This window comes from Papio anubis, chromosome 18, assembly GCF_008728515.1.
Source record: "Papio anubis isolate 15944 chromosome 18, Panubis1.0, whole genome shotgun sequence".
In the NCBI taxonomy this organism is placed as follows: Eukaryota; Metazoa; Chordata; class Mammalia; order Primates; family Cercopithecidae; genus Papio; species Papio anubis.
In genome coordinates, this window is record NC_044993.1 from 15,924,647 (window position 1) to 15,948,537 (window position 23,891).

At 51.7% G+C, this 23,891-nt stretch overlaps 1 protein-coding gene across 3 annotated transcripts in view; it reads right to left on the reverse strand.

The window, feature by feature from the left end:
- The window catches only part of ST3GAL2 (ST3 beta-galactoside alpha-2,3-sialyltransferase 2), a 59,196-nt gene extending 43,096 nt beyond the window's left edge, over window positions 1-16,100 (reverse strand). Inside the window, exon 1 of one of the 3 annotated variants that reach the window (XM_009196841.4) lies at window positions 15,926-16,094. The gene's annotated coding sequence lies outside the window, so the exon portion shown is untranslated. Of the gene's footprint in view, window positions 1-542; window positions 847-15,925 lie in introns of those variants that run through there. The other 2 variants (XM_031658099.1, XM_031658100.1) reach the window with 2 other exon arrangements.
- Window positions 16,101-23,891: the final 7,791 nt, after the last annotated feature.

Genomic DNA, 23,891 nt, shown 5'->3' on the forward strand with positions numbered 1-23,891 from the left:
AGTCTGGGCTGGCAGACAGTTCGGGAGAGAACTGGCTGTCAGCAAACATCTGAAGGGCAAAAGGAAAGACACAGGAGGGAGAGGCTCAGAATGAAAGAGGCATCTAGTCCCAAACTTCACTCCCGAGAACTCAGGAGCTGGTGAGCACTGCCCCAAAGTTCCCAGGCGCACCAGCATTTTGTTAATATACACATAACGCCATACCCTCAAAGAGCCCAAAGCCCTCATAGGGGCAGCCTTGACCTCTGGCCCAGAGACCCCAGCAAAGTGACTTACCTGAGGTAAGAAGCCTGTGTAAGACCGAACTGAGGTCTCCTCTTAAGTCAGAGACTCAAAGCCCAGAGCACACTGCTGAGCTCTTACTACAATACCCCATTCCTGGCTTTGCCAAGCTGAGTCAAATACCTGTCCCCTCACAAACTGGAGGAGACAGAGAACTGAGTCCAAAAGAGCGCTATTTTTGTCTTTCTGTACCTGAAACTGGCACCACTGTCCTGGGCATTCTCTTCCAAAGAAGGAGACAGAGAGGCAGCACGACTTACCCCAAATCTCTCAACAGAATCCAGAAAGCACAGCCACAACAGAGCCATGTCCTCATCCCAGTGCCAGCAAGAAACAGCACAGGAGGGTGGGCATTCAGGAAGCTGATGTCACTGAATGTCTCCATCTCAGACAGGACCTAGCCACACACAGATCTCCCCCGGGCCATTAGGAGGAAGGGACCATTTGCCATAAAAATCAACACTTTAGGCTGGGTGCGGTGGCTCACGCCTGTAATCCCAGCACTTTGGGAGGCTGCGTCGGGCAGATCACCTGAGGTCAGGAGTTTGAATCCAGCCTGGCGAACGTGGTGAAATCCCATCTCTACTAAAAATACAAAAATTAGCCGGGAATGGTGGCACACACCTGTCGTCCCTGCTACTGGGGAGGCTGAGGCAGGAGAATCGCTTGAACCTGGGAGGCAGAGGCTGCAATGAGCCAAGACCGAGCTACTGCACTCCAACCTGGGTGACAGAGAAAGACTCCATCTCAAAACAAACAAAAAAGTCAGTACTCCATACTGGAAAGAGCCTCCTGTCTGCACTTCAGACAACCTGGGTTCTTGCCTCAGTTCTTCTACCTCCTGGTTTGGGGACCTTGGGCAAATTTCTCAACTTCCACTTCCTGATCTGCAAATGGAATGACTCAATGATTTTTTTTTTTTTTTTTTTTTGGAGATGACGTTTGGCTCTTGCTGCCCAAGCTGAAGTGCAATGGGGCAATCTCGGCTCACCACAACCTCCACCTCCTGGGTTCAAGCGATTTTCCTGCCTCAGCCTTCTGAGTAGCTGGGATCACAGGCATTTGCCATGATGCCCAGCTAATTTTTTTTTTTTTTTGTATTTTTAGTAGAAACAGAGTTTCTCCATGTTGGTCAGGCTGGTCTCAAACTCCCAACCTCAGGTGATCTGCTTGCCTCAGCCTCCCAAAGTGCTAGGATTACAAGCGTGAACCACCATGCCCGGCTATGACTTAACAATTTTAAGTTCCATTTTACATTCTAACATTCAACTTTTAACAAGGTAAATTAATAAATGGCAATAGAACTACAGCAAAGCATGGTCTCCATGGGTCAAAATGGTACCTACCACTACTTCAATATATGACTTTTTTTTTTTTTTCCTGAGACAGAGTCTCACTATGTCACCCAGGCTGGAGTGCAGTGGCACGATCTCAGCTCATTGCAACCTCTGCCTCCTGGGTTCAAGCAATTCTCCTGCCTCAGCCTCCTGAGAAGCTGGAACTACAGGCGCACATCACCACACCCAGCTAATTTCTGTATCTTTATCAGAGACAGGGTTTCACCATGGTGACCAGGCTGATCTTGAACTCCTGAACTCAGATGATCCGTCCACCTCGGCCTCCTAAAGTGCTGGAATTACAGACGTGAGCTGCTGCGCCTGGCCTATCACATCTTTTTTTATGTTGACCAGGCTGTATTTGAACTTTTGGGCTCAAACAATTCTTCCACCTCAGCTTCCCAAGCAGTGGGGACTACAGGCATGCATCACCATGCCCAGCTCAATGAAAGACATCTTTATCATGAACAACAGGTCTTTGGGGAATCATCTCTCCCCAGCTGCCATCTCTGTGCCCTGTAACCCAGGCTTGGCCAATCAGGGCACCAGTGCACCCAGCCACAGTGCCTGGTTCGAGTTTGGACACAGGCTCCACATCAGAGTGAACCCAGGACTCCAGAAGGCATCTTGAGAAGAGATGCCGAGAGGAAAGAGGCCTGTGCCACGAGCAGACACCTTCCATCACGTGGGAACCAAGAGCGGCATTATTTTCCCTGCGTGTGGCCAGTCATACCCACAGGCACCTGAGTCAAAGGTTTCCCTTACATCAAAGGGCACTTCAAATTGAATTTTTGGCCAGTGTAATTAAAGAAGTCCAAATGATATAATCTTACACCATGTGCAACCATTTTCCATTTCATTTGCAAGAACTTTATTTTATTTTCTATCATTTTTCTTATTTATTTATTTTTGAGACAGAGTTTTGCTCTTGTTGCCCAGGCTGGAGTGCAGTGGCGCAATCTCGGCTCACTGCAACCTCCACCTCCCGGGTTAAAGCAATTCTCCTGCCTCAGCCTCCTGAGTAGCTGGGATTACAGGCATGCACCACCATGACCGGCTAATTTTGTATTTTTAGTAGAGATGGAGTTTCTCCATGTTGGTCAGGCTGGTCTCGAACTCCTGACCTCAGGTGATCTGCCTGCCTCGGCCTCCCAGAGTGCTGGGATTACAGGTGTGAGCCACCATGCCTGGCCAAGAACTTTATAAAGCTACTTACTTGGCAGGGCGCATACAGAACGTACACCATTCAGAACGTAACAGGAAGTTAGGATCCTACATTTCATTTCTCAACTTGTAATGCACTATGGGGGCCAAAGCCTTTTTTTTTTTTTTTTTTTTGAGATGGAGTCTCACTCTGTCGCCCGGGCTGGAGTGCAGTGGCCAGATCTCAGCTCACTGCAAGCTCCGCCTCCTGGGTTTACGCCATTCTTCTGCCTCAGCCTCCCGAGTAGCTGGGACTACAGGCGCCTGCCACCTCGCCTGGCTAGTTTTTTGTATTTTTTAGTAGAGAGGGGTTTCACCGTGTTAGCCAGGATAGTCTCAATCTCCTGACCTCGTGATCCACCCATCTCGGCCTCCCAAAGTGCTGGGATTACAGGCTTGAGCCACTGCGCCCGGCCTTTTTTTTTTGAGACTGAATCTCACTCTGTCACCCAGGCTGGAGTGCAATGGCGTAATCTCCACTTACTGCAACCTCCACCTCCCGGGTTCAAGCGATTCTCCTGCCTCAGGCTCCCAAGTAGCTGGGACTACAGGTGCGTGCCACCACACCTGGCTAATTCTTTATATTTTTAGTAGACATGGGGTTTCACCAGGTTGGCCAGGCTGGTCTTGAACTCTTGACCTCAGTCAATCCACCTGCCTCAGCCTCCCAAAGTGCGGGGACTACAGGTGTGAGCCACCGCACCCAGCCCTCAAAAGTGTTTTTTCTTTCTTTTTTTTGAGATGGAGTTTCACTCTTGTTGCCCAGACTGGAGTGCAATGGTACAATCTTGGCTCACCACAACCTCTGCCTCCTGGGTTCAAGCGATTCTCCTGCCTGAGCCTCCTGAGTAGCTGGGATTACAGGCATGCACCACCACCCAGATTAATTTTGTATCTTTAGTAGAGACGAGGTTTCTCCATGTTGGTCAGGCTGGTCTTGAACTCCTGACCTCAGGTGATCCACCCACTTCAGCCTCCCAAAGTGCTGGGATTACAGGCATGAGTCACCGTGCCTGAACCAAAAGTGTTTTTCAACCTTTAAGGATTATCTCTGGATTTTCTTTTTCTATTTAATTTAATTTATTTTATTTTATTTTATTTTTTTTTTGAGAAAGGGTCTCGCTCTGTGGCCCAGGCTGGAGTGCAGTGGTGCAAAAATGGTTCACTGCAGGATTGACCTCCCAGGCTCCAGTAATCCTCCCACATCAGCCTCCTGAGGGGACCACTGGTATGTACACCATTCCCAGCTACTTCGTAAAATATTTTGTACCGACGTGGTCTCCCTATGTTTCCCAGGCTGGTCTCGAACTCCTGGGTTTAGGCAATCCTCTTACTTCAGCATCCCAAAGTGCTGAGATTACATATGCAAGCCACCATACCTGACCATCTCTGGCTTTTCAAATGGTGCCAGTCACGCCCCTAAACACCAGACCCATCTATCCCACTAATTTCTGGATGCTGTCTTTTAGACGATACACCTTAGAGGTATCCCAAAAGTATCTCAAACTCAACCTGCTCCAAACGAAACTCATGCATAATCCAAGCCCCTCAAACCCAGTCTTCTTTTTTTTTTTTTTTTGAGATGGAATCTCGCTCTGTTGCCCAGGCTGGAGTGCAGTGGCGTGATCTCGGCTCACTGCAAGCTCCACCTCCCAGGTTCAAGCAATTCTCCTGCCTCAGCCTCCTGAGTAGCTGGGACTACAGGCGCCCGCCACCACGCCTGGCTAATTTTTGTATTTTTAGTAGAGACAGGGTTTCACCATGTTAGCCAGGCTGGTCTCGATCTCCTGACCTCGTGATCCGCTCGCCTCGGGCTCCCAAAGTGCTGGGATTACAGGTGTGAGACACCGCGCCCAGCCAAACCCAGTCTTCTTTCTGTATTGCCAATTTCTGGGAAAGGAACCCCCTTCCATCTAACTCTGAACCATAGGAGTCATATGTGAGCCCTCCTTCCTCAATCTCTCACAGCCAATCTATTACAAATCTCAACTAATTTTTACCACTGAAATGTCTCTCAGATCTTTCTATCTCTTGCTCTGTCTACAACCATCACTCCATCCAAGGAAATGTCATTCTTCACCTACAGCAGCCTCCTAACCACTTAAGCCCCAGATCTACTAAACAGACCCCCTTCAACTCCTTCTTCATAGGGAAGCCAAAGTGGTCTTCACATAAGCAAATCTCATCAGATCCCCATCTCTAATTCCTCTCAGCACAAAAGCCAGACCTCCCAATGCTCTGGGGTAAAGGCAGAACTCCCCAAAGGCCCCAGGTCTGGCTGGCTGGACTGCAGGATAACCCTGAGACCAAAATGGAACGGAAAGGGTCTGGAAGTCACTGCTCCATCCACAGCCCTGGCGCCACTCCTGGGGAGGCTTCAAACTCCTGAGTCAGGCTCAGAATGAGCTCAGTCTTGCCAGGTTTGTCCCCTCCCCCAGTGCACAGCTGACCGCAGATGGGAAAGGGAGCTGGTGGCCAGGCAGGGGAAACCCAGCTGGGCCAAAGCCAGGGGTTGTGTATTTCAGGAGGAGGTGACAGAGCGGCAGCAGCACCAGAATCAACTGTCAGTATCTGTGGGGCCAGCTACGAGAAGGCAGCTATCTGGCATTACAAAACTCAAGGAGTCTATCTCTTCCCTCTTATCAGACTGACCTTTGGCAGCTTCAGCAGCCTGTGAACAAACTGCCATTAACAACCCCTCCCACACTTCCTGTAAGCACAATTCTTTGTGACCAGCGCAGGACAGCCAGAGGCTGCCGGAAAGCCTGCCCCTTCCTCCCTGCTAGGGTGCGGCTTGGGGCCCATCTCTCCCCAGACCCCTCTATCCTACCCCTCCCTCTTGGATACGATCCAGGAAACCTTATGCTCTGCTCAAACTGGACTCCTCAAGGTCCCCAAATGTCCCCAGCCTTCTCAGTTCAGGCCTTTGTATCTTGGTATGTGTGGCCTTTTCCTCACTACCTTCCTCCTCTTCTCTATAATGAGATCCTACCCCGCCCCTTCCAAGCGGGTTCTCAACTCCTCACAGATCTGCCACGTGGCTGTGAGGCTGACCCAGCGCCTCCCAGGATGTCTGTGATTCCACCTCCCACCCTGGCTTTGGGAAAAAGCCTGGCTAGAGCGGAGCACAGGACATAAAAGGGTGGGGGAGAACTTGGCAAATAAAAAAATGGGAATCCTATTAACAGTCACCCCAGGACCTAAATGGTGGCCAGAGTAAGAAGGGAGGAAAGAGACCCGATGGAGTTTTCTGCCTGAATCCAGGACAGAGCACGAGTTGGAAGTGGGGGTGAGGAACTACTGGACGCAGGGGAACCAAGCACAGTCCCCTCAGCTGCAGGAGCCTGAGTTCTCCAGGCAGATGCCAGAGCAGGTTGCTGTTTAACGCATCCAAACAGGTTAGGAGAAAGTTCAAGCCAATTCCCACAGACATCTGGCCCTCATGATGACCTCCTGGGTCCCCAGTACTACCTCCCCACTCGGGCTGTGGCGGGCTTCTGTCAGGTTGACCAGATGGCTTAAGAGTGAATCTCTGAGCAGGGCTTTAAATTCTTTTTTTTTTTTTCTTTTTGAGGCAGAGTTTCGCTCTTGTTACCCAGGCTCGAGTGAAATGGTGTGATCTCACTGCAACCTCCGCCTCCCAGGTTCAAGTGATTCTCCAGCCTCAGCCTCCCCAGTAGCTGGGATTATAGGAGCCCTCCACCACACCCGGCTAATTTTTTTTTTTTTTTTGAGACGGAGTCTCGCTCTGCAGCTCAGGCTGGAGTGCAGTGGCCGGATCTTGGCTCACTGCAAGCTCCGCCTCCCGAGTTCACGCCATTCTCCTGCCTCAGCCTCCCGAGTAGCTGGGACTACAGGCGCCCGCCACCTCGCCCGGCTAGATTTTTGTATTTTTTTTAGTAGAGATGGGGTTTCACCGTGTTAGCCAGGATGGTCTCCATCTCCTGACCTCGTGATCCGCCCGCCTCTGCCTCCCAAAGTGCTGGGATTACAGGCTTGAGCCACCGCGCCTGGCCCCGGCTAATTTGTTGTCTTGGTAGTAGAGATGGGATTTTGCCGTATTGGCCAGGCTGGGCTTGAACTCCTGACCTCAGGTGATTCGCCCGCCTCGGCCTCCCAGGCTTAGAGAGGGGCAATGACTTGCCCTGGGTCACACAGCACCAAAACCCTGTGGGTAGCTAACGCAGCAAGAATCCTGTATGCTTCCAACCAGACCAAGCCCTGGACTGTGAAAATCAGCTGCTCCCTCATGCCCCCTGAGAATAACAAGCTGCTTTCCCTTGAGGACAGCCAAACAGACCTGCCCTGAGGCTCTTGGGCCCTCGGCCAGCCCAGGCCTCCACCTGGGCCTCTGCGCTGCCAACAGAGGACCAGCAGGCCTCACTCTGTCCGCACAGCATGAGTGGGAGGGTATGGCCAGGGATGCAGGTTGGGCAGGAACTGCCAGGACTGGCAGCATGGGTGGAAGACCATGCCCTCCAAAATACCTGAGCCAGGTCTGAAGGGACTGAGGAATGCAGACAGCTGGGCACTGCCACTTGAGATTAAAACTCACACTCATTCTAAAAGTCTGCCCACTGCTGCTTTAAGGACAAGAGTAAATTGCTTTTCAGGCACTGAGGAAAATCCTTCATCAAACAGCCACCACTGTGATCTTGGGCTGCACCTCCTTGACGCAAACCATTGACCTGCTTCCCATGCCACAGCCTCTTCCAGTGTAAGCAAGTGCCAGTGTTGGTCCCCTTCACAAGGGGAGCATGAACGGGGTGCCCATTCCTCTCCTCGCCATCTCCTCCTACCCACGGACCTGGGATCTCTGAGCCATGCTGGAGGCCCCAGGAAACAGCCAAACACTAAACAGGCCTCAATCCAGGGAAATACTAAGCCCTCTGGGACAGGAAGGAACAGAGAGAGGGCCAGGCCCCAGAAACTCCCTTGTGGTCTGGCAACCCGAACCCGGGACTCACATTGCTCCCTAGAGCACCCAAGAGAGATGGGAACCGAGGAGGCCGGGGTTCTCTCCTCCCCCTTTACTTTCCCATACAGCCTCATTCCCTTTGGTTGCTGCCACCTTTTCTTGTGTAGCCTACAGACTCCACACAGGCCCACAGAAACTTTCACTTCCCCCTGAAACTCAGGTTCCAATTCACTGCCTGCATCAAATCGCTGGTGCTTTGTGTTTAACTGAACTTGGGTAGGAACAAAGGTTGGGGAAACCTGACTTACAGGGCAGGGGAGATTCCACATTCTACTAATGTCCCTTGCAAACTCAAAGGAAGCCTGTGAAGAAGACAGGAAGGAGGGGGTGTGAAGGAGGCAGCAGGGGGTGGAGAGAAGGGGGTGACAGAGCAGGGCAATCCCCTGACCTGTGCCTCTCCTCACCTTCCCCTCTTCACTGTCAGCCCTAGTCCCTCTAAGTTCCCTTTAGCCACACAAATAAATAACTGGTTGATTTTTCCACACCAAAGTAGTTCCCTGTGGACCAATTAGCTATTAACATTTATTGCCAATTTTCTCCCTCTAAAGGCTGCTGACCTGCTGAGGCTGGGGGTTGCTGCCTGCCCACAGGGCTAGGACTGCTCAGTCAAGAGAGAAAGCAGAGCAGGTACTTGGGTCATGCCTCAACACCTCAGGGTCCCCTCTCTGCCCCTGAGCCCCACAATGCCACCTCCCAGGAGGACGGGCCCATTCACCTGGAAACTAACAGCATCCGAAAGAAAAAGCTGAGTTGTTTTCAAAATCTGATACCAGAACTATGTGTGTTGTGTTAATTATTACCATCATGCAAATAAAATGTAGCCAGGTGGGAGGATCACTTGAAGCCAAGAGTTCAAGACCAGCCTGGGAAACACAGCAAAACTTCCATCTCTTAAAAAAACAAAAAAAATGGCCAGGCACGGTGGCTCACGCCTGTAATCCCAGCACTTAGGGAGGCTGAGGCGGGCAGATCATGAGGTCAGGAGATCAAGAACATCCTGTATAACACAGTGAAACCCCATCTCTACTAAAAACACAAGAAAATTAGCCGGGCGTAGTGGCGGGCACCTGTAGTCCCAGCTACTCGGGAGGCTGAGGCAGGAGAATGGTGTGAACCCAGGAGGTGGAGCTTGCAGTGAGGCGAGATGATGCCATTGTACTCCAGCCTGGGCAACAGAGCAAGACTCTGTCTTAAAAAAAAAAAAAAAATTAAAAAACTTAGCTGGGCACAAAATAGTGTACACCTGCAGTTGCAGCTACTCAGGAAGCCGAGGTGGAAGGACCACTTGAGCCCCAAGAGTTCAAGGCTGCAGTGAGCTATGACAGCACCACTGCATTCCAGCCTGGGTGACAGAGCCCCATTTAGCATGACTGGCAAAATTTTAAAAGATTACATTTTTTTCCTCTAGATTTACCTTGGCCCTTATTCACCTTATTGTACACAGTAATATCTGCTGCATTAATAGAAGGTAAAACAGCACATATATTTGAATTGAAGGAAGTCCTCTTCACTCCAGGAAGATGACCTGCTCTAAGAATCCGCAGGGATAAGGCACCCTTCAGCATAGCTCCTCCTGCCTCCACCCAAGACAACTCTGTTGCCTCCCTCCCACCCATTTCTGCAGCAGGAAACCGCCAGGGCTCAGCTGGAAAGCTAGGATTGCCCAAAGCCCGGCCTGTGCCCTGGAACCCCACAAGGTCCACAACGGCAACATGGAAGCTTGACAATGTGTTATAACTACAACAATAATTTATAAATAGCAACAAGAAGTACTCTAAAATGGCTGGTTAGGGACATAGGCAGGGGTCCCTGATGAGCATGGCATAACTGGAGGAAAAAGCCTGATTTCTCCCAGATAGCAGGTAAAGTTCAGACCCCCTCCTTGCGACATGTCACTTGGAGATGTCTACCCTAATAGCTGATGAGGACTTACCATTAACAAGCACTCTGAGCAGAGAGGAAGGAAAACTCGGTTTCAGAAAGCAGGGCCAGGCCCTTTAGTTGGTAAGGGCTCAGGTGTGTGGGAGGGAAGCTGGGACATGGGAACTGAAAGGACAGAAGGGGAAGGAGAAGCCCATCCCTGGCTGCATGTGGAAACAGAAGAGATGCAAAAGCACCCAGCTGGCAGAGAGCCCCAGCTGCGTCCAGCACCTAGAGAGCCTCTGGGGCTCAGGGGCCCCACGGCCTCAGGGCAAGGCCCCCAACCTCAGGCAGCTCACCAGGATTCCAGTTGTGTGGTCAGCATAAGCACACAGCTCCTCCAAAGCAAGTCCACATCACCTTCTCCTCAACTCTTCCTCCTCCTGACTGCCCCATTTCAGTAAAGGAACCAGCTCTCATCATCAGGCACTGAAACTACAAGCCCCAGGCCATCAAGTGTCTGCTCCGAAGACAGCTACTTTTGCAAGCTCTCTAGACTGTTCCCACTTTTCCGCTTCTATTGCCAAGTGCCAGCCTGCATGATATCTCACCTGGACTCTATCTACTTCTCCATCTCCTCCCTCCCTCCTCTCCCTGTCCCCTTATGACCCAGCCATACTGTGCTGTCAGTTTGCCCTCAGTCTGCTCAGAAACTAGTCAGACTAAAGCCCCCTGTGTCACCACCTGTCAGTTCAAGTCCTTATCCAGCACCTGTCTGGACTGATTTTCTGCAGTGTCTATTTTCTCTCCTTCTGGAGACTTTTGCTTTTGAATGCAGGGTTGCGAGGGAACTGCCCAACATGCCACCAGCCCTTCACTGGCCAAGGAAGGGAACAAGGGAACACGGCCCAGTTTGGGCCAACCACACATTTCCTCCCTCGGATATGAATCCCAAGTGGTGACAAAATGACTGAGCACAGCTGGAGCAGATGCATCCTGGCAACAGTGGTTCCCTGAAGAGACTGGCCTTTGGTCCCTGCTGTACCCACTCCAAGACCCTGGAGGGGACCTGGGTCCTGAGTCATCACTCTGATTTTATAGTTCCCACAGCTTTCCAAGGAAATGCTTTGCTGCCAAAGGCAGCCAAGTTTCTGGTTGCAACCAAACAGGATTCCTTACTACTTTCTAAATAAATCCCCTATGCTCTAGACAAAAGGGACAACTCCCTAAATGTGCCTTGTGATAGCCTGTCTTTGTACCTGTTGGCCTGCACACCCCTCCAGCCCACAGGCACTGCCTGGAAACCTACCCTTAGAAGCCCATCTCAAATGCCTTTTCTGAGCCCCCTATGGGGATGACTTAGACCTTCTTTAACTGGCCACTTCCCCTGTAGATCTACTGGTGGACTTGTCTTATCCCCCTCCCAGGGGACAGCAACTTGGACATTACTGTCTCCTCCACAACACTCAGCAAAGTTCTCGGCTCAAAAAAACTCAGACTTGGCCAGGCATAGTGGCTCACACCTGTAATCCCAGCAGTTTGGGAGGCTGAGGTGGGCAGATCACGAGGTCGGGAGTTCGAGACCAGCCTGGCCAACATGGTAAAACCCTGTCTCTAGTAACAATACAAAAATTAGCTGGGTGTGGTGGTGCGTGCCTGTAATCCCAGCTACTTGGGAGTCTGAGGCACGAGAGTCACCTGAACCCAGGAGTCGGAAGTTGCAGTGAGCCGAGATCACACCACTGCATTCCAGCCTAGCGATAGAATGAGACTCAGTCTCAAAAACCAACCAACAAACAAACAAAATTCAGATTTTTGGGGGCAGACGACCCCAAAGGACAATTAAGGTTTGTTGAGCACAACAAGGAGCAGGAACTAAGAGCAGGGGCTGTGCGGCAGAAAGACATGAGTTTCAATCCCAGATCCTCCTGCTGTCTGTTTGGGCATGACTGATAAGTTCTGTAAGTCTCAGTTCATCATCTACAAAGCAGCGGCAACAACGCCAGCCTTGCAGTGTTGCTGTGAGGATTCACTAACACCAGAGAGCACCTAGCACCGTGCCTGGCTGGCAGCAAACACTCAATGAACAGCAGCCATGATTCAAGCTATTAGCAGCAACTGGTTCAGCAGCCACTCCGTTGGCGTTGGAATCAGGAGTCCCAGGGCCGCTGTGTGACCCACAGTGTATCTCTCTGTTCCTCAGTAACCCTACCTAAGTCTGTATCTGCCTTATAAATGTTCCACTGACCTATAAAACAACAGCTGGAAAATGCTCTGCAAAGCACAATGTAAGTGATGCCTCCTGCTTTTCTAAATTTCAAAGACTCCCAGGCACCCTGTCTAGTGTGCAGCCATGGCAGGACTTTACTTGGCAGGCACCCCAACCCATTTGGTTGGGGAAACAGGCACAGGCCAGACGAGGGCCCGGTGTAGCAATTTGCTTCACTATGTCCACACAGTTACCCTTTTCCAAAGCCACGGCTCCTAAATTTCCTGCTTGGTTGTGGGGCCTTCCTTCAAAAAACCGTGGGGCAGTGTCCTTCCAATCATTACCAATCCTAGGCAACATCAGAATGAAAGAAAAGTCAAACCAGTACAGCTGCCAGAATAGCCTGGTGGGGAAGTAAGGTGGAAGAAAGTCCCTCTTAAGACTTTACATCTAGCTGGCCGGGCACAGTGGCTCATGCCTGTAATCCCAGCAGTTTGGGAGGCCATGGCGGGCAGATTACCTGAGGTCAGGAGTTTGGGACCAGCCTGACCAACATGGAGAAACTCCGTCTCTACTAAAAATACAAAAAAATTAGATGGGCGTGGTGGTACATGCCTGTAATCCCAGCTACTTGGGAGGCTGAGGCAGGAGACTCACTTGAACCCAGGAGGTGGAGGTTGCAGTAACCTGTCATCGTGCCATTGCATTCCAGCCTGGGCAACAAGAACAAAATTCCATCTCAAAAAATAAAAAAAAAATTTAAAAATACAAAAATTAGCCGGGCATGGTGGTGCATGCCTGTAATCCCAGCTACTCGAGAGGCTGAGACAGGAGAATAGCTTGAACCTGGGAGGCAGAGATTGCAGTGAGCTGAGATCATGCCATTGCACTCCAGCCTGGGCAACAAGAGGGAAACTCCGTTTCAAAAAAAAAAAAAAAGACTACATTGAGCTAGGTGTAGCAGCTCACACCTCTAATCCCAACACTTTGGGAGGCCGAGGCGGGCGGGGCACCTGAGGTCAGGAGTTCAAGACCACCCTGGCCAACATGGAGAAACCCCATCTCTACTAAAAATACAAAAATTAGCCGGGCATGGTGGCAGATACCTGTAATCCCAGCTACTGGGGAGGCTGAGGTAGGAGAATCGCTTGAACCTGGGAGGCGGAGGTTGCAGTGAGCTGAGATCATGCCACTGCATTCCAGCCTGGGCAACAGAGCAAGACTCTGTCTCAAAAAAAAAAAAAAAAAAAAAAAGACTTTACCTCTGGCCAGGAGCGGTGGCTCACGCCTGTAATCCCAGCACTTTGGGAGGCCAAGGCAGGGGGGATCACCTATCACCTGAGGTCAAGAGTTCAAAACCAGCCTAGCAAACATGGTGAAACCCTGTCTCTACTAAAAATACAAAAGTAGCCAGGTGTCCTGGCATATGCCTGTAATCCTAAGTTTCTGTCACCCCAGGAATGGGTGGTCAGCCAGGCTGAGACAAGAGAATCGCTTGAACCCTGGAGGCGGAAGCTACAGTGAGCCGAGATCGTGCCACTGCACTCCAGTCTAGGCAACAGAGTGAGACTCCATCTCAAAAAAAAAAAAAAAGACTTTACATCTGCTTGGATTAATCTCTCAAGCAATTGTGATGGCCCCAAACCAGTGGTTCTCAAAGTGTTAGCTTAGGGAGCTGGAGAGAGATGCAAAATATAGGCTCCACCCAGATTAAACCATAAAACTCTGGAGTCCCCCCCCACACACAATCTGTGCCTTAACGAGCTCTCCAGGGGACTCTGACTCTCAGTCAAGGGTGAAGAATCCTTCCCTAAACCTGTAACCATGAGACCTTCTGCTGTAATTCACTTACTGAACACCCACTATGTGCTGAGGACCAAGCCAGGTGGTGGTATTTCAGAAAATGAGGACACATTTGAAGAGCATCCACAGTCTAATGACAGCCAAAATGAAGTACACAAATACCGCCAAAATAAGGCAGGACGTGGTACAGAACAATGCAAAAGAATCCATTTCCCATCCCTCTCCCCAGACCCTACCCCTCAGGTCTTCTTTTGCCAAGAATAGACATGGAAAAACCAAGCCTCCCCAAATCCCCAATCCTGGTATTGCAGACTCCTTAATCTCAGGTGCCTTCTCAAGAAGAGTGGTCCTTACCCTGAGGCTTGGCTGGAGTAGAAATGCTCCCCTGAGGCAATAGCCAGTTGCTCTTAGAAGCTTGGCTTTATCTGGGATTTGCACTCCAAAAGTTCCCAGGAGCCATCAGCGTGCCACAGCACATCACAACAATGCACTCCCATGCGTGGTCACTCCCACAGGCCCCTGCCAGGCTTGCAGGCAAGGGTGCAGAGGCAGACATAAACACCCACACAGACAGTTGGCCCCCTGGCCTCCCTTCCTCCATTCTCAAGTTACAAGGTTAAAAGCATCCAATTCACAGCCAAGGGGGAGGGCTGGGAAGGGGGTTGCTGAAGCAGCGAACCATCTGGTTCAGATCAAAATTGCTCCTTCAGGACCCCACAGAACTCCTGGAGCCTCCTGTCCCTCCCTTCCTCCACCCATCCCACTGGAAACTGGGGACTGGGGTAGAATGGATGACCATCCTCCTCCGCCCCCCCGCCCCCGCAAAAAAAAAAAATCTGAAGAGGACAAAACAAAAAACTGAATAATACAGGCAAATCTGTGCCACCTTTCTGAGCCCTCGTTCCCTCTAAATACTGAGCACCACGACAAAACTTGAGATCACCGCCCACATACTCTGTGCCTTCCTCCACAGAGAGATCAGGGCAGCCAGCAGGCATCCCTCCCTGAAAGGGCAACCCCTCCAAAGTTAGCAGCAGAAGCAAGATGAAGCTGAGGGGTGTGGTCTCCCAGACTCCTCTTATGCCACCCTCTCTCTAAAAACCAGGGATACCTTCCACCTCAGAGAGGCTTCAGAGCCCACCGGGCAAGGAAGGGGTGGCCAACGAGCTTCCAAACATTCGTCCCAAAGACGAGGCAGGAGTGTGAGTTACTGGCCAGAGGCCCCAGAGTGCGTGTACCCCCTTAGAGGCTTTGACTGAAAAGAGGCCCCAGGTCCCTGCCTGCCCCCAGCACTCTAGCCCCTTTAGTCCCTTTCTCCAACACCACTTTTGACTCAGTCCTCCGCTCCTTTACGCAGCTGTAAAGCAAGAGGCAAGATGGGAGATGGGAGACGGGAGGTGGATGCAGTTGGCAAAAGATAACTCGAAAGGCTAACTTGAGCAAGCAAGCAATGGGTGGTGACTCCTCTACAGACAGAGGGGGCCCGGAATGGGCTATGCGAAGTAGGGAAGGCCAACAGGAGTGACAGGAAGCTAAGGGGAGATCAAGTGAGCTCAGCCCAGAGCTGTAGCAGGGGGTGGAAGTTTGGTCCAGTCACAGGGTAATGACTGGGGGGAAGAAATGACTTCCATTCCCAGGCAGAGAAGGAACAGGAGAGAGGAGAGACGGGGTTCAGGCCAGCCTCCACGGGACTGGAGCACTGGCCAAGTTTCTGGCTTACGTGCTTCAGTTTCCCCAAAGTAGGAAGGTCGAGCCGTGAGAACTGGGCCACTGAGGGTGGTTAGGGGGCAGTGCCAGGTAGGGGAAAGATCACAGGGGAGAGAGGAGAGAGGTGCTGATGGGGCAGACAGGCTCCGGCCAAGAGTGGGGCCGGGGTCTCCCAGGTGGAGCAGAGGCCGGGAGAGCCAGGGGTTAGGGGTACGAACTAGGGAGTGGAATGAAGTCGGGACCAGGGCAGGGAGCTCTTCCGAGGGCTGGGGCTGGGGGCTACCGGCAGAGGAGCGGAGCGGGAGCCCTGGGAGGCTGGGAGCGGCTGGACTTGCAGAACAGAAGGCGGGGATCCGGAATGAGGCCAACGCGCGCGGACCCCCGCCTACACGAGGGAGCCCGGTGCCCCGGCCCGGGGGAAGTTGCGGGGCTGGACCGGGCCGGTCCGGGCCGCTGGGCCGCGCCAGCTGCCCGCGCATGGGAGGTCTGGGCAGCCGGGGGCCCGGGGCGCTCCGCATCCCGCCCGCCCTCATCCCGCCCGCGCACCTCAGTCAGCGCCCGGCGCTGCGCGGGCCATACTCGCCGCTCCTGCCGCCGCCTCCGCCGGCGCAGAAAGCCGTCGCCGCTGCCGCCGCCGGCGTCCGGACCCGTTAGCTCGCGGCTCTCTTGTCCGCCCGCCGTGGGCTAGTCCCGCCCTTGCCTGGCCCAGCCCTACCCGAGCGCCGCCGCCGCCGCCTCAGCCCGGCCCCTCCCCCCACCCCTGCCCGGCTTGAAGGGAAGGGTGGGGGACAGGGGCGACTGCCCCCACCCCATTCACATCCTCCCCGTTTCTCCCTCCCTCCGCCCCCCGCACGCGCGCCGGCATGCTGGGATATGGAGTCTAGGCGGCTCTGGGCCGCCGGGGGCGCCCCGCGTCCAGGACTACATCTCCCAGAAGACAGCGCGCGCACCCCAGGGATTGTGGGCTTTGTAGTTTCGCTAGGGCTCGGGGGTCCGCCCCGCAGGAGGGGAGAAGGAGGGGGATGGGAAGTCTTCATTCTCAGAAGGCCAGGCTCGGGCGCCTGGAGCAGACGGCCCCGAACCGGGTGGGATACCTGGGTTTCCAGGGAGGTGCACACTAGCCGAGGACGCCTGTCAGATGCTGCTGTGGCCAGCTGCGGACGAGCCGGGCCGGAGGGCACTGTTCCCACTCGCGCTTTCAAAGAGCCGCGACCTGAGGCCAGCTTGGCTTCACGCCCAGGCTCTGAAAGCCCAAGCTGCGGTGGGGATGCTGCGCCCTGGCCCAAGGGGAGAGAGACCCCATCAGCGGTGCAGGCGGGGGTTTGGCCTCGCTGGACTTTGTGTTCCCCACCCGGGAAGAGAGGAAAAGGGGGCAGAGTGTCTGTTGTTTCCTCATCCACGGGGGCATCTCCCATTGCAGGCTCTGTAGATGCCTGTAGCTTCCTACTGTTGAGGGCAAAGTGAATGCATTTTAAATATTTGGCATGTCTTTTCTTAGCTCATCCTTTCCCTAACTTCCGCACCTAGTTCAAAACCTTTATGAAACTCCAGGTGGGCCGCAGTTTCGCCCCTCCAACAGGCTGAGGTGAGGCTAAAGTGGTTCTGAATTTTTGGTGTGTATGGGATCCTCTTGGTGAGCTTGTTTAAACGCAGATTGCTGTCTCCACTCTCAGCTTCTGGTTCTTTTAGCTCTAGGGCAGGCCCCAGGATTGGCATTGCTACCCCGTTTCCAGGTGTTACTCATGCTGCCGGTTACTGCTTTGATAACCTGATAACCTCTGCTGTTGGTGTTTGCTGCTAGCACACCGGTATCCTCTTTCAAGGATGGCCCTTCTGTGGGATAATTAATAATGGCCCTGAAGAGCCAAACCCGGGAAGGCAGGGTCCCAGTCTAGTCCAATTTAGCACAGGAATGCTCTTTGTTTTTGCGCCCAGGCTGGAGTGCAGTGACGTGATCACGGCTCACTGCAGCCTCAACCTCCCAGACTCAACAGATCCTCCCACCTCAGCCTCCTGAGTAGCTGGGAGTACAGGCATGTACCACCATACCCGGTTAAATTTTGTGTTTTTTGTAGAGATAGGGTTTTCCCATGTTGCCCAGGCTGGTCTCAAACTTCCCATGTTGCCCAGGCTGGGCTCAAGCGAACCTCCTGCCTCCGCCTCCCAAAGTGCTGGGATTACGCATGTGAGCCACTGTGCTCTGCCAGGAATGCTGTCTTTAATAGCAGTAAATCAGTACACTCCCTAAAGGAAGATACCACTTGAGCCATCTGCCTGCAGGTGTTCCGGCACCCCTTGAAATTCCCCCTAAAGCTGGGAAGGTTTTTCTTGTGCAAGGTGGGCAGCAGGGGCATGCCTGGTGCTACCTTCCAAGCCATGGATACAAGCCAGGATTTGTGATATCAAACCCCTAGGACAAGGTCAGTTTAGTAGTGTCTGCTACCTCTGGGTGGGCTATGGCCTAAGACAGGCTGGGGAAGTGGGAGGTGGGGCAGTAGATTCCTGGCTTGTCAGGTACTGAGAAAGGTTCTCATTCTTTTTGTTTATTTGTTTTGAGACGGAGTCCCGCTACATCGCCCAGGCTGGAATGCAGTGGGATGATCTCGGCTCACTGCAGTCTCTGCCTCTGGGGTTCAGGTGATTCTTGTGCGTCAGCCTCCAGAGCAGCGGGGATTACAGGCATGCACCACCACACCTGGCTAATTTTTGTATTTTTAATAGAGACAGGGTTTCACTATGTTGGCCAGGCTGGTCTGGAATTCCTGACCTCAAGTGATATGCCCACCTCGGCCACCCAAAGTGCCAGCACCACACCCAACCAAGAATGGTTCTCATTTTGACCCAGGTGGGCCCTTCTTACTACCTATTATTCTGCTGTTCTTGCAGCTACAAACTGCTGAAAAGAAAGCTTAGTAAGCATCACCCTCAAGCAGGAGGAACCTAGACTCTTCCACCTGTCAGCTGACCAAGCTCCTTGACCAAACTCTAGACAAGCTTCGCCAAGCCCCCTTCTCAACTAGGCCTCAATCTTGGCCCATGAAAACTACAGACTCTTGGCTGGGCTCAGTGGCTCAAGCTTATAATCCCAGTATCAGAGGCATTTGAACCACAGCGACTCCATCTTGAATAGGGACTAGGTAAAATAAGGCCGAGACCTCCTGGGCTGTGTTCCCTAAAGGTTAAGGCATTCTAAGTCGCAGGATGAGATAGGAGGTCTGCACAAGACACAGGTCACAAAGACCTTGCTGATAAAACAGGTGGCAGTAAAGAAGCTGGCCAAATCCCACCAAAACCAAGATGGTGATGAAAGTGACCTCTGGTCATCGTCAGTGCTCATTATATGCTAATTAGAATGCATTAACATGCTAAGAGACCCTCCCACCAGTGCCATGACAGTTCACAAATGCCATGGCAACACCCGACAGTTACCCTATATGGTCTAAAAAGTGGAGGAACCCTTACTTTGGGGAATTGCCCGCCCCTTTCCCAGCAAACTCATGAATAATCCACCCCTTGTTTAGCATATACTAAAAAAAATAGGCTGGGCACTGAGGCTCACACCTGTAATCCCAGCACTTTGGGAGGCTGAGGCAGGTGGATCACGTGAGGCCAGGAGTTCAAGACCAGCCTGACCAACATGATGAAACCCTGTCTCTACCAAAAATGCAAAACTTTGCTGGGCGTGGTAGTGCGTGCCTGTAATCCCAGTTACTTGGGAGGCTGAGGCATGAGAATTGCTTGAACCTGGGAGGTGGAGGTTACAGTGAGCTGAGATCCTGTCACTGCACTCCAGCCTGAGCAACAGAGTGAGACTCTGTCTTAAACAAAAAAGGGCCAGGCATGGTGGCTTACACCTGTAATCCCAGCACTTTGGGAGGCTGAGGCAGATGGATCATGAGGTCAGGAGTTCAAGACCAGTATGGCCAAGATGGTGAAACCCCGTTTCTACTAAAAGTACAAAAATTAGCCGGGCGTGGTGGCAGGCGCCTGTAATCCCAGCTACTCAGGAGGCTGAAGCAGGAGAACAGCTTGAACCCGGAGGGGCGCGGAGGTTGCATTGAGTCGACATCGTGCCACTGCACACCAGCCTGACTGGCAGAGTGAGACTCCGTCTCAAAAAAAAAAAAAAAAAAAAAAAAACCAACCAAACAAAAAAACACCTACAGACTCTCAACTCAAGTGATTTTACCCACCCTTCTCCCTCCACATTAAAAGGCTTCTGCAAAGGCTGGTCACAGTGGTTCATGCCTGTAATCCCAGCACTTTAGGAGGCCTAGGCACATAGATTGTCTGAGCTTAGGAGTTTGAGACCAGCCTAGGCAACATGGAAAAACCCTGTCTCTATTTATAAAAAAGAAAAGAAAGCTGGGTGCGGTGGCTCACACCTGTAATCCCAGCATTTTGGGAGGCCAAGGTGGGTGGATCACGAGGTCAGGAATTCAGGGGTGGCCTGAACTCTTCCAGCCTGGCCAAGATGGTGAAACTCTGTCTCTACTGAAAATACAAAAAATAGTGGGGCGTGGTGGTGGGTGCCCATAATCCCAGCTACTGGGGAGGCTGAGGCAGGAGGTGTAGGTTGAACCCAGGAGGTGTAGGTTGCAGTGAGCAGAGACTGCACCACTGCACTCCAGCCTGGGCAACAGAGTGAGACTCTGTCTCAAAAAAAAAGACTTAAACACTAATATAGTTTCTAACAGTTCAAGGTCACATCTTAGCATGACCCAATCTCACCTAAAAGTGCCTGCCTGAGAAAGCCCGCCACTGCCGAAAGAATTGACTGTTCCAGGCAACACCCAACCATAGGCTCCGGCTACACGTTCTCAGAGCATTTACTAAAAAGGGCTCACAGTTGTGAATTCCTTCTCTGATCCTTTGAGATGTATAAGTATCTTCTACAACTCAAGAGTGTCTTTCTCAAGGACCTGAAAGCCATTCCTTGAATGTCATCATCCTGAAGGATGATGTGGGAGGATAGAATCCTAACTTCAATAATTGCCAGCTAGTGGACAGAGCTGTACATTGCCCGATCCTTTGCAACTTTTCATGTCCTTGACTCTACCGAACCCCTGCTTGCCACCTTCCCTACTCCTTCATCCACTCTGAAACACAAGTTTTAAGGTGTTTAGGCTGAGAGCAGTGGCTCACACCTGTAATCCCAGCACTTTGGAAGGCTGAGGTAGGCGGAGCACTTGAGGTCAGGAGTTCGAGACCAGCCTGGCCAACATGGCAATAAGCCCATCTCTACTAAAAATATATAAATTAACCAGGCATGGTGGTGGGTGCCTGTAGTTCCAGGTACTTGGGAGGCTGACGCAGGAGAATCACTTGAAACTGGGAGGCAGAGGTTACAACAAGCTGAGATTGCACCACTGCACTCCAGCCTGGGCAACAGAGCAAGACTCTGTCACAAAACAAACAAAAAACACAAGTTATCTTGCCAGACTCACTGACTTGTGCCTGTAATCCCAGCTACTCTGGGGGCCGAAGTGGCAGGATCACTTGAGTTGAGACCAGCCTGGGTAACACAGCAAGACCCCATCTCTAAAAAATAAATTTAAATTCCCAGTCACTTCTGTACAAATCAAAGTTGGGCCAAGTTCACACTGGACCCTCTTCCCTATTGCAATAGTGTATTACAAATTAAAATCTGTTCTTACCACCTTTTCTTTTCATTTTAGAGACAAGGTCTTGCTGTCTCACCCAGGCTGGAGTGCAGTGGTGTGATCATGGCTCACTGCATCCTCGAACTCTTGGGCTCGAGGGATCCTTCCACCTCAGCCTCCTGAGCTGGAAGTACAGGCATGCACCACCATGCCCAGCTAATGTTCTTTTGTTTTTAAAATAGAGATGGGTCTTACCATCTTTCCCAGGCTGGTCTTGAATTCCTGGGCTCAATCGATCCTCCCACCTCAGCCTCCCAAAGTACTGGGATTACAGGCCACTGTGTGCCTGTTCTGTCCTTACCACTTCAACTAACATCTAGCTTTATCTTTTTTTTTTCCTTAACTTTGTTTATCTTTGACAAAGTAGGTATCTACTCTGAGTCACAGGGGCCCACGCTCTAGCTCCCCGCTCATTATCTCACTGAGTCAAAAGGGGCTGGGCACAGTGGCTCACGCTTGTAATCCCAGCACTTTGGAAGGCCGAGGTGGGCAGATCATAAGGTTAGGAGTTTGAGACAAGCCTGGCCAACATAGTGAAACCCCGTCTCTACTAAAAAAAATACAAAAATTGGGCCGGGCGCAGTGGCTCACACCTGTAATCCCAGCATTTTGGGAGGCCGAGGCAGGCGAATCACGAGGTCAGGAGATCGAGACCATCTGGCTAACATGGTGAAACCCTGTCTCTACTAAAAAAATACAAAAAAATTAGCAGAGCGCGGTGGCAGGAGCCTGTAGTCCCAGTCACTTAGGAGACTGAAGCAGGAGAATGGCATGAACCCGGGAGGTGGAGCTTGCAGTGAGCTGAGGTTGTGCCACTGCACTCCAGCCTGGGCAACAGAGCGAGACTCCCTCTCAAAAAAAAAAACAGAAAAACAAACAAAAAAAACTCGCCAGGCATGGTGGCAGGCGCCTATAATCTCAGCTACTCAGGAGGCTGAGGCAGAGAATTGCTTGAACCCAGGAGGCAGAGATTGCAGTGAGCCAAGATTGTGTCACTGCACTGCAGCCTGGGTGACAGACTGAGACCCTTTCCGGAAAAATAAATAAATAAATAAATAAATAACAGTCAAAACAGGCTGGGCGTGGTGGCTCACGCCTGTATTCCCAGCACTTTGGGAGGCCAAGGTGGGTGGATCACGAGGTCAGGAGTTTGAGACCAGCCAGGCCAACATAGTGAAACTGCGTCTCTACTGAATAAAACCACAAAAATTAGCCGTGCGTGGTGGCGGGTGCCTGTAGCCCTAGCTACTTGGGAGGCTGAGGGAGAATCGCTTGAACCCAGGAGGCAGAGGTTGCAGTGAGCTGAGATTGTGCCACTGCACTCCAGCCTGGGTGACAGAACAAGACTCTATCTCAAAAAAAAAAAAAAGACAAAAGGGTCAAGAGGGGCTGGGCATGGTGGCTCATGCCTGTAACCCCAGCACTTTGGGAGGCTCAAGTGGGCAGATCACCTGAGGTCAGCAGTTCGAGGCCATCCTGGCCAACATGGCGAAACCCTGTCTTTTTTTTTGGGGACAGAGTCTTGCTCTGTCACCCAGGCTGAAGTGCAGTGGCATGATCTCAGCTCACTGCAGGCTCCACCTCCCGGGTTCACGCCATTCTTCCGCCTCAGCCTCCCCAGCAGCTGGGACTACAGGCACACACCGCCACACCCAGCTAATTTTTTTTTTTGTATTTTTAGTAGAGACAGGGTTTTACCATGTTAACCAGGATGGTCTTGACCTCCTGACCTTGTGATCCGCCCACCTCAGCCTCCCAAAGTGCTGGGATTACAGGCGTGAGCCACCGCACCTGGCGCGAAACCCTACCTTTACTAAAAATTCAAAAATTACCCAAGTGTGGTGACACATGCCTGTAATCCCAGCTACTGGAGAGGCTGAGGCAGGAGAATCACTGGAATCGAGTGGTGGAGGTTGCAGTGAGCTGAGATTACGCCACTGCACTGTAGCCTGGGCAACAGAGCGAGACTCTGTCTTTAAAAAAAAAAAAAAAAAATTAAAGAGTCAAAAGGGTGAGTTAACCCTAGGTCCTTGGACAAGTTGCAAACAGCTGCCAGAGGCAATGGACTCTGACTAACATGGACTCAGAGGTACTTTTCTGTTTCCTTTTTTTTTTGAGACAGAGTTTTGCTTTTGTCACCCATGCTGGAGTGCAGTGGCAGATCTTGGCTCACTGCAACTTCTGCCTTCCAGGTTCAAGTGATTCTCCTGCCTCAGCCTCCCGAGTAGCTGGGACTACAGGCACGCACCACCATGCCTTGCTAATTTTTGTATTTTTAGTAGAGACAAGTTTTCACTGTATTGGCCAGGCTGGTCTTGAACTCCTGACCTCAGGTGATCCACCCACCTCAGCCTCCCAAAGTGCCACCATCTGCCACCATGCCCAGCTAATTTTCTTTTTTTTTTTTTGTATTTTTAGTAGAAACAGGGTTTTACCGCGTTGGCCAGGGCTGGACGTCTATAGACGCGTCTATAGATGTGTACCAACATGCTGGACTAATTTTTGTATTTTTAGTAGAGATGAGTTTTCACCATGTTGGCGAGGCTGGTCTCAAACTCCTGACCTCAGGTGATCCACCTCCCTCAGCCTCCCAAAGTGCTAGGATTACAGGCATGAGCCACCGTGTCTGGCCTTCCTTTTTTTTAATTTTTATTTTTTTGATGCAGGGTCTTGCTTTGTCATATATGCTGGAAAGCAGTGACACAATCATGGCTCACAAGCCTTGACCTCCCAGACTCAAGCAATCCTCCCACCTCAGCCACCTGCTGAGTAGCTGAGAATACAGGCATGTGCCACCACCACACCTGGCTAGTTTTTGTGTTTTTTTGTAGAGACAGGGTCTCACCATG